The sequence below is a fragment of the Oreochromis aureus genome, linkage group 22 (assembly GCF_013358895.1).
Source record: "Oreochromis aureus strain Israel breed Guangdong linkage group 22, ZZ_aureus, whole genome shotgun sequence".
In the NCBI taxonomy this organism is placed as follows: domain Eukaryota; kingdom Metazoa; phylum Chordata; class Actinopteri; order Cichliformes; family Cichlidae; genus Oreochromis; species Oreochromis aureus.
The window spans coordinates 31,593,201-31,603,851 of NC_052962.1; positions in this window are offsets into that span (position 1 = coordinate 31,593,201).

Here is a 10,651-nt window from a genome sequence, read left to right on the forward strand (position 1 = left end):
TTTTCCATCATGCTTGTTGACTTTAATTTAAATTAAATATTTCCAGTATCAGTTGTATAAATGTAGATATACATAAAGAGAAACACACAGGTCCACCTACATGCATGACACTTACATACTCACAGGGTTTGGTGATTTATTTCCCTTAATGTAACATTTGTGGATTTTCACATTTTTAACTGGAGACTTTAAACCACCAAATTTATTAGAGTAAACTATTTTTTAACGTATAAATCTGATGATAAAGGTTACTTCGTCTCTGCCCTGGTGTGTGAGGACTGGCTCCACTCTTGTCTTATTTTATCTCAGTGACAACGCAGGACAGGAAATGGATGGATGGAGTTCTTTGTCACTGTGTTTAGTAGCTTTTCAATAATGCTGTGAACACATTTTTCATTCCTTTTGTTCCCTGTGTGCTCACTGACTTTGCCTCCTGTATTGTCTGGTTTTCCTTGTTTTTATTATTTTTTTCTACATTTTTTCTTATTTTGTTGGACAAATTCATCAGCTTTTTATATAAACCTGTTTAGTTTTCTTTCAAATGTCATTTCAAATATTTTGAGACTGAAGTGTGTTTTCAGCACTAATGAATGCTGATGAAATACTTCTCGTACTTCAGAACTTTAAGGGTGTTTTTCTGTCTCTTGTAAACAATTTTTAATATCTGGTGTTTGTTTATTAGATAAATGTAAGTATTGCTGTTAATTTATTTTCTGTTTGTTATGATGACTTTTTAATAAAATCCACAATATTCTTATTTTATGTCCTGTTGTGAATCCACATTGAGTTTATTCTTCCCATGTGACTGTAGCTACAGTTTCATGAATATTTGCTTCAATAATATAAACTATCTTATAAACTAAACTATAAACTATGTAACTAAAGGGGAGATCTGACTTTTCACATGAAAAAAATGATGGAAAAAATGTGATATCAGCTTAGATGAATCTCACTTGGTTTGGTGCAGTCTCTGAGGAGGTAACAGTTACCAGTAATGATCATTCTGGTTATGATGTCATAGCACTGACACAGATCACTCCAAAATAATGTGCCTTTAAAACTAAAATGAAGTGTAACGGAAACACAAAAAATGTTGTTAGAGCAGCTGCTTCACCTCTGTTGGAACTATGGGAACAGCTCTCTCCTAAAAACAGACTGGACGATGCTCTTTCATTTCTATCCTTTGTTCAACTTTTCTTATCTTAAATGCTGCTTTCACTTTAATTCATAAGCAGCTGTAATTTGTCTGTTCAAACACATTTCTATTGTGTTATACTATGTTTTTGGATCCATGTGTTTGATTTGGTTTTTGTGTCACCTTCAAGTCTAAACGTATTGATGTTTTCTGCGTAAAGAAAACGTGTGGACCACTAAACCATGAAGTAACTAGAACTTAAATATTAAAAGTACCAAGAAAAAAGGAAATGAAAAGAACAGCATCAGGTGTTCAAACATCTGCAGAGGTTTTAAATTTCTCTTCAGTCAAACAGTTTTCAGTGTTGAAGCTGCAGATATAAGCTGACAGGAGCTAACTTTTCTGTTTAAGAACATTGTTTGACTCTTTATCCTTTGTTTGTTTGGGTCTCACTTCTGAGAAGTACAGAGGTAACAGCGTGTTACATGAGAATGATAACAGTAGATAGCAGGCTGAGCTGAAAGTAGGTCCAACCTTAGACTTGTACTGAAGTACCTTAAAATGCTAACACATAACTACCACAGAAGACATGGATAAAAGAATATGATGCCTTCGACAATATAATTACATATAATCAATATAATATCACGACTCAATAACTACACAAATTTGTGATCACACAGTTATTGCTCTACCCTCCACAGAGCGCCACATGACAGAAATTCAGTGAATTCATTTTTGATATTTTTGTTTCCAATTCAACATGAGCCACAAAGAACAGATTTTATGATGCCATCAAAAACTGGTTCAATGTGTGAGTTTAAACCAGATATAACTGACGTTTGCTCTCAGGATGAATTCCTATTTGTTCTGATGGACCTTTGACACCTGAGCAGGAAGCACTGAGTCTCGTTTTGTGGACAATAAAACTAATAAAGTCTCTTAACAGTTTACATGTTGATGGTCTTGATGTTCCTGCTTCTCCCGGGAATACAGGAGGTGACGACAGGTTATCTAGGAATTTTATGTTTTTGTCTTTTTATTTGTGGCAGCCTTTTTCTGCATCATTTGATCCCCAGAGAATTGCAGCCTGTTTCAGCTGCAATAAATCCCTGTAGATTATAATTATATTATAACCTTAATGTACTTCTCATCTTATTTCCCGAACGGTCGCCAGTGTGGACTGATCTTCATGCTTTAACTGGTACAGATTTTACACTGAATATCCTTCCTGACACAAGCCTTCCATTTATTCCTGCTTGGACTGAAGGAGTAGACTTTCTCATGACTCCCTGAGTCTGGGTTTGTGTCTCCTCCTGGTCTTGAACTGGGGATTGTTCATGTGTGAGGTGAATACATAAATGCATAAAACAAACAAATCCTGCATTTCATGCTAATTCCCAATAATTAGCATTTAGCATTAGAAGATGAGAAATGATGTTTATATTTTGAACTTAGCTATTTTTTTAAATTGCTCATTGCACATCTTTTTATAAGTGAAGCTGCCATCTTTCTAAACGATCCAACAGCTGTAATTGACATCAGTCAGGGGGTCTGTTGGTAATTTAGTGGCTGTAACCAAAACTTTTTTTTTCGCCACAAAATACCATTTTCATTTTTATGAAGAGTTAAAACCTTTAACCGCTACAGCTTATCAAGTAAAATAATTATACACAAACCCACTCTTTGAAATATTTCTTTACTACGTCTTCTCAAGTCCAAGACTTCCCAGAGTTTGTGGTTGTTGGGATTGTCATGGTTTGCCAGGGCAAGCCGTGGGGATGTGGGGGAAAGGAGGACCCAGAACGCTGGACTCTTCACTGCAAGTGCTGCTGATCTGGGCTCATCGGGGGAGCCCAGATCAGGTGTGTGGCAAGGACTTTGGGTGTTGCCAGTCCCCTAGCAGGGCCACACCCACCAGGCCTGAAGGTGGCTGTGACTTGGCCACAGAAAACACATGCACACACACACACCTGCCTACATACAAATGTGGACAGAGAACAGTAGCAGTGCAGACACAAACACACACCAAATAATAATAATAATAATAGCGCACACTGCTCACGGACCCCGAGTCCCCAGAGCTGGGTCCGTGACTGGGATGACTGATGAAGTTCAGATGATTCGTTATGACAGCAGCATCAGGAGAGCTGAACCCAAACAGCAGTGGATGAACGATGCAGCAGATACACAGTACTGGGAGAGGAACACTGCGTTTTTTCCTCCATTAATAATTTAAAGAAGCGCTTCAACCAAACTGGAGGTTTGTTGATGTTTTTACTGACACATTCTGTTAATGTTTTTTTGTTTGTTTTTGCAGTACATTGAAAATTTGTCATTTAGATCACAGTCCGAACTCTTGTTTAGATGGTATTAACTTGCCTTGACCACAGTGGCTTAGTCTTGAACCAAATACTCAATTAGATGGTCAAAGGAAAATTAATCAACAGCAGGTTTGATGATTAAATCATGATGAAAGTATTTCATCCAACTAAACTCCAAATATTTACAGGTTCCTTTTTTTTGTACAATTTCTCAGTTAATCGATTAAACTCTCATGGACACTGGAAAGGATTGGACTCAAGAGTGTGAGACTTAAAGGTTCGGTGACATTGTGTTTATTTACGGTGAAGGCAAAACAGGGTTACAAACAAAAGGAATGATTGCTAGCGTGTCCAGGGTGCCAGCACAAACAGATCCACAGATAGTTTCTCTCGAGGGAAAACTCTCTTGGAAAGTCACTCAGACAAACTCAGGATTCCTGTGCTGTACTTCTGTCGTGACCTTGTCAGTTACCTGTTAGTTACTGTTCTCAGTACTTTAACTTGTTTGTTACCGTTCCTGTTGCCACCGATTTTCAGTCCACTTCAACAAGCAAATGTGTTTGTTTGTGAGAAGCTGCCAGGAACAAATTTCTCAAAAATACAATTTAAAATGAGTTGTCTCTTTGTTATGACACAATGCGGGTGGACCATGGGAGCAGAACACACAGACATGTTTTGGACTCAGTGCAGGGGGTTATACTTACAGTGACACAAACAACACAATTCTGGCGCCGCGAGGAAGTGCTCGAACGGTCTACAGAAAAAGGAGAGTAGAGATTAGTGTCAGTGTACGGGGAAGCAAAAGCAAGGATAATACGAGGGAGGTGAGAATTGGAGAGCTTACTTGTCATGACCTGATTACTAGCCCGGGCTGACAAGGAGCTGGTGTTCTGGGAATCTATCCTACCTCAAAAAACATCCTACCCGATGTTTCTGTGCAGACGCCGCGCATGCGCAGAAACACCAAACCCAAATTAACTTCTGCAGACAGGAAGATACTGCCAACACCGGGAGCGTGCTCGTCATCTCTGAGCATGACGTGAGGAGAGCCTTCAAGAGAGTGAACACCAGGAAAGCAGCAGGACCAGACGGCATCCCAGGTCGTATCCTCAGAGACTGCGCATACCAGCTAGCTCCTGTGTTCACTGAGATATTCAACATCTCTTTATCTCAGTCGGTGATCCCCACATGCTTCAAGGAGTCCATCATTGTTCCTGTCCCGAAGAAACCCCACCCTGCTTCTTTCAATGACTATCGCCCTGTAGCCCTCACCTCAGTAGTGATGAAGTGCTTTGAACGCCTGGTCAGAGACTTCATCATTTCTTCACTACCAGACACACTGGACCCACTACAGTTCGCTTATCGTCCAAATCGCTCCACAGACGATGCCATCTCTCATCTCCTCCACACATCACTCACTCACTTGGACACTAGAAGGGGAATTATGTTAAAATGCTCTTCGTCGACTACAGCTCTGCATTTAATACCATAATTCCCTCCACACTCACCACCAAGCTGGAGCACCTGGGACTCAGCTCATCTATGCGTCAGTGGATCTCCAACTTCCTAACTGGCAGACCACAGGCAGTTAGGATGGGCGGACATGTCTCAGCCTCCACCACTCTCAGCACTGGAGCCCCCAGGGGTGTGTTCTGAGCCCCTGCTGTACTCTTTGTACACATATGACTGTGTGTACTACCAGCTCCACCACCATCATCAAGTTTGCTGACGACACCGTCATGGTGGGCCTGATCTCTGACAACAACGAGACGGCCTACTTGAAGGAGGTTAGGAATCTGGAGACCTGGTGCCAGAGAAACAACCTCCTTCTAAACGTCAGTAAAACAAAGGAGTTGATAGTGGACTTCAGTACTAAGCAGGAGAGGAACTACCAGACCCCGTCATCAACGAGTGCCCAGTGGAGAGAGTGGACAGCTTCAAATACCTCGGAGTTCACATCACGCAGGACCTGTCATGGTCCTGTCACATCAGCACCGTAGTGAAAAAGGCCCGACAGCGTCTCTACCACCTCAGACGCTTGAGAGACTTCCGACTGCCCTCCAAGGTGCTCAGGAACTTTACTCATGCACCATAGAGAGCATCCTGACGGAAACATCTTAACCTGGTTTGGGAACAGCACCATGCAGGACAGACGAGCTCTACAGAGGGTTGTGCGATCAGCTGAGCGCACCATCCCGCTCCCGAGCTCCCTGACCTGCACTCAATCTACAGCAGGCGGTGCTGGACCAAGGCCAGGAAGATCGTGAAGGACCTCAGCCATCCCAACAATGGACTGTTCTCTCTGTTGAGGTCAGGGAAGCGATTCCGCTCCCTGAAGACCAACACAGAGAGACTGAGGAGGAGCTTCTTCCCGCAGGCGATACGGTCTCTCAACCACACCACCACACAGTACTGACCCACACATATGATTATTACACACACACACTGGACAGTCTGGACTTTGTTTACACTTAATCACTTTAAGCATATTTGCACTGCACAAGACACCTACAATGTGGTTTGCACAACACTGGACATTATATTTCTTCATTTCCATTTAATACTTGTAAAATGCTGCTGTTATTGTACATATATTTATATTTCTTCATACATTCTTATATATTTCTATTCTGTGTATTGTGTATTTTGCTGTACAGTTATTTTATTTTAAACTTTAATCCATATATATTTTATCCTATTCTTTTTCCCAGTTAAATTTGCCCTTCATTCTAATTTGTGTTGTACAGTTATTTTATTTTCAACAAACTCATATATATATTTTATTTTATTCCTTCCTAGTTAAATTTACCCTTTTTAATTTTTCATATTTATTTCCTATCTTATTCATAGCCTTTTCTTTTTTCTTTAGGTCACGAGCAGTTGTATAAGCATTTCACTGCATATCGTACTGTGTATGACTGTGTATGTGACAAATAAAATTTGAATTTGAATTTGAATTTCTTTTTCTCTCACCCATCCGGAATACTTCTTAAGGTTATGGTTATGGATAGGGTTATGTTTAAGGGTAGGGTTAGGTTTAGTCACAAGTCACCGTCAAATCATAATACGGGTAGGATGATTTGTCAAAGTAGGATGGTTTCCCAGAACACCGGCACACCTGCGAAACATCAGGCATCATCAGCTGGGGCTTTTAAGGAAATGCGGGCAGACGTCTGGTGTCGAAGTATTGTTTCACCTACGAGTGGTAACGTGCCAAATGTGCTATATGTTATATTTTCAGCCCAACAAATGTGTGAAGACCGTCCCTCACCTGCATTCCTTCTTACATCCTGCTTCGCCTCTCCGATCGTCAGCCCTGCTTCCTCGGAGGTTCATCTCCAACTGGACTCCAACTTTCCTCCTCTAACTGCGCCACAGCCAGCCCGCACTCAACCCGCTTCTAACATCCGGTGTTCTGGGAATCCATCCTACCTGACAAACCATCCTACCCATTGTTTTTGCGCATGCGCACAACACGAAATTAGGTGCCAAACCATCCTACCTTTATGAATATGAGCTAGAAGCATACGGACACTACCCGACTGAGCACAGCACTTACGCATGTGAGCGAGGGGGGAGAAGCTGCTGCCTGCGAGTTTGCTGTAGGAGAAGCGCAGCCAGGCAGACAGAGGAGAGCTTAAGTTTGACCAGGTACCAAAGCAAATCATTTATACTGTACAAATGATGTAAATATGACGGTGTATCACAAAAGATTGATATCAAACTGATCACTTGACCCATATTACGTTACTTGCTCTTCGATTGGATCAACAACGCTGTTTCTTTAGAGAGTCTTAGCTTACATGTGTGTTTATTTCATACTTTCAGTTGTTTCCCTCCACGGCTAAACAAACTCTCTAAATCGGTTTCAGTTATGTACTGATGAACACAACAATGGACATAAGGAGCTTCTTTCAAAGAAAAAACTCTGGTAGATGTTATTTTATAAATTTTGCTTTGGATGTTGTTCAGTATATTTCTATGCAAAACAAGAGGAATTTCAATACACAGCAGTATATTCACAGTTGAAACCAGATATTTACATACACTTCAGGGGAAAAATAACATTTTTTTAATGTTGAACATCAATTTAAAGTAAACTTGTTTTGGATAAATAAATATTGAAATATATTTTGAATTAGTTAAATGTCAAAATAAAGACAGACAGAGCTGTCTAGTTTTTTATCACTTTCATCAAATTTAGGAGTACATATATACTAAGTTTATTGTTTATTAATAAAAAAACTCCAGACGATTCCATTCTGAGCTTAAGAAGCTTCTGATAGGTTAGTAGAGTCCATGTGAGTAAATTGGTGGCACACCTGTGGATGCATATAAGGCAAAACACAGAGCCTGTTTCTGTGACATGTGAAAATCAAGAGATGTCAACCAAAACACCAGGAAAAGAATTGTGGAGCTCCATAAGTGTGGCTCAATTTTCAATACAATTTGGAGCCATTTACAATTAAGAAATACAGATAGTTTCTCTCTTTACTCTTAAAGTTAACAAATATGTTTTTATATTTATCAATCTAAAAAAACAAACATGTTTAATTGTAAAACATCAAATCAGACTAAAAGTGTTTGTGTTTTTATCTGAAGAGTATGTAAATATCTGGTTTCAACTGTATGTTTGATGATGTTGGTGTTTGGCTTGATTGTCAGCACAAAGAGGGAGAGAGAGGAACAGAGAGGGAGAGAGAGGAGCAGAGAGGGAGAGAGAGGAGCAGTGAGGGAGAGAGAGGAGAATGAGGACAGAACAGAGATGGAACAAGAGCAGGTGAGACACACATGTTAGTCAAATGGTTATTTGCCAAAACTCATCAGAACATGTATCTAGTACCTAGTGTTTCTTTTTAGGTTTGTTATTTTTCAAATTCTATATTTATTAAGTGATGCAGGCTTGTTTACACAACAAGGCTAAATAATTACATAAACTTTTCTGAATCTAAATACTGTACTTTGGTAGAATTAAAAAATAAGTGTAGTGCAGGTCTATGATGATTTTTAGTGCTACTATCATCTAGTTTTGATTCTGGTTCTGTTTTAGTTAAGTCCTAAGTAGTCCTGATTTTCAACTGTTGGAGTCCTGTTTTAATTTCGGGTTAGGTCTGTTACGAGTTCGAAATTGAGGATGAGAGTAAAACAATGATAGTCCAGAAGAGGTCGTTCAAACAATTGATTTTAATGAATGCACGCGTGGAGAGGTGCAAACTGCAAAACAGTTGTACATCTCTACCCAAAATACACTCTAGATTGCTTTTATAACATCAGGGTATTGTAACGCCCTTCTTGCGTTTACAAGCACATAATTTGCATGTACAGAACATTCATGTATTTTAAGAATTAAATGCAAACACAGAAGTTCCTCCTTGTGGCATACTCTTCCGAATATGGTGATCTAAGGCCTTTGAGGTCACCATGGACTGGACATCCTTCCGTCACCTGTAACTAGGCAAACTCAAATACCACACGAAGCTGAATACATTCAGGCCTTTGCTCAGCTACTATTTTACTGTAACAATATACTCAGCCTATGAGTTATGATACATATATTTAACTCAATCATTTTAAAGTAGTTATAACTGCACCTGTAATAAACATGTTAATATTTGATTATGATAACCCCTATAATATAAATTATAACATAATGCCAGCAGCTTCAATAAACACTTTGATGAATGATAATTCATGTAATGTTAAGGATGATGGTTATATACAATTCAGCAGTAAACTAATTTCTTTAAATATTACAATCCCCTCTCTTGACCTCTTGCCCACAAGAGGTCACTATACTGTGTCTTGTGTCACCGCTCGACCCACTCTGTCACCTCTACATCCATTAATGGCACCATGGGCGCCAAAACCACCATTCCCAAGTCCACTGTGTCGCTCTTACCCTCTCTAGTGGAAATCTTCTCCTGTAAGGGATAAAAACAAACAGCCTCTCTCTGCTACTCCTTACTAACCTACTGTGTTCATCTAAGGTTCCTGTCATTATTCAAAGTTGGTTCACAATATCATATCATGCAAAATGATAAACCCTACTGCCACGTCTGCTTTGTTAAGCTCTTCAGTTAGACTCTGTACCGGTTTGCCAATCTGTGTGTACATGCCTCTACACTTTTAATGTCTAAATTCACCTGTGTATGTATGTGCACTTGTATGTCAATCTACATCTATCTGTCAATCATTTTTCAGATATAAGGCGTTAATGTGAGAAATGTTTCCTGACTATTAACTCCTGATACTGTAGGGACTTTCCTGTTTGCCCAACCTCTTGGGTTTGGCCTTTTACACTTTTACTAAAGAAATTTTAACAGAGCCCAAAGAGATTTTTATTTTGCTCCTGTGCTTGACAGGATAAGGGAAGTTGTTTATTGTTTTGTTTTGAAATTTCCCCTTCTGTGTGTGTGTGTACATAAGTAAGGATATGATAATCAACATAAGATCCCTGGTTTGCAAATGATTTTCTGCCCCCGCTACAGGGCAACATCCTACATCATTTTGTGGTGAGTCTATGTTGGCTAGTTTAATACAGATATGTAACAGTTGCTTGATTGCATGGCCCACGGAGAGTTGCACAGTTTTAATGTATGTGGAGAGTTCAATACACATTTCTTGGCTAATTATTTTTAAAAATTATTTATTTTTCAATATTTTGAAACTATTGAGGTGCCATTTAAAATAATTATCAAAACTCCCTATCTCTACATATCTATATCAATATCAAGCGCATATCTACACTTAAACACACACTCAACCATTTCTCCTTCACTTGTTTAAAATACTCGTCCAGTCTCAGCACACACCAACAACAGATCTCTTCATGAGACCATCTTCAGGTTCATTTTCTAACTTGGTCCTCCTGACTTGAGTTCTTGTTTTTTCTACAGTTTTTCTATGGAAATCAACCCACTTTTTCACAGTTTAAACATAGGTTACTCACATTTCTAGCCTGATTGTTTTGAAATCAAACATTACATTTGATTTCACTTATATATTATCATGTTCTGGGCTCTATCCATTATATTAACTTTATTTAATCTCAATACTCTTTATGTGTGTGAGCAACACTTTTAGCTTTATTAAACACAACCTGAGTAAAATACACACCATCCCCCTGTCAGCCTAAATCTCCGCTAAAAAGCACACTTCAAAGTTTTCTATCTGGATTTACGCCTCTTTTGGC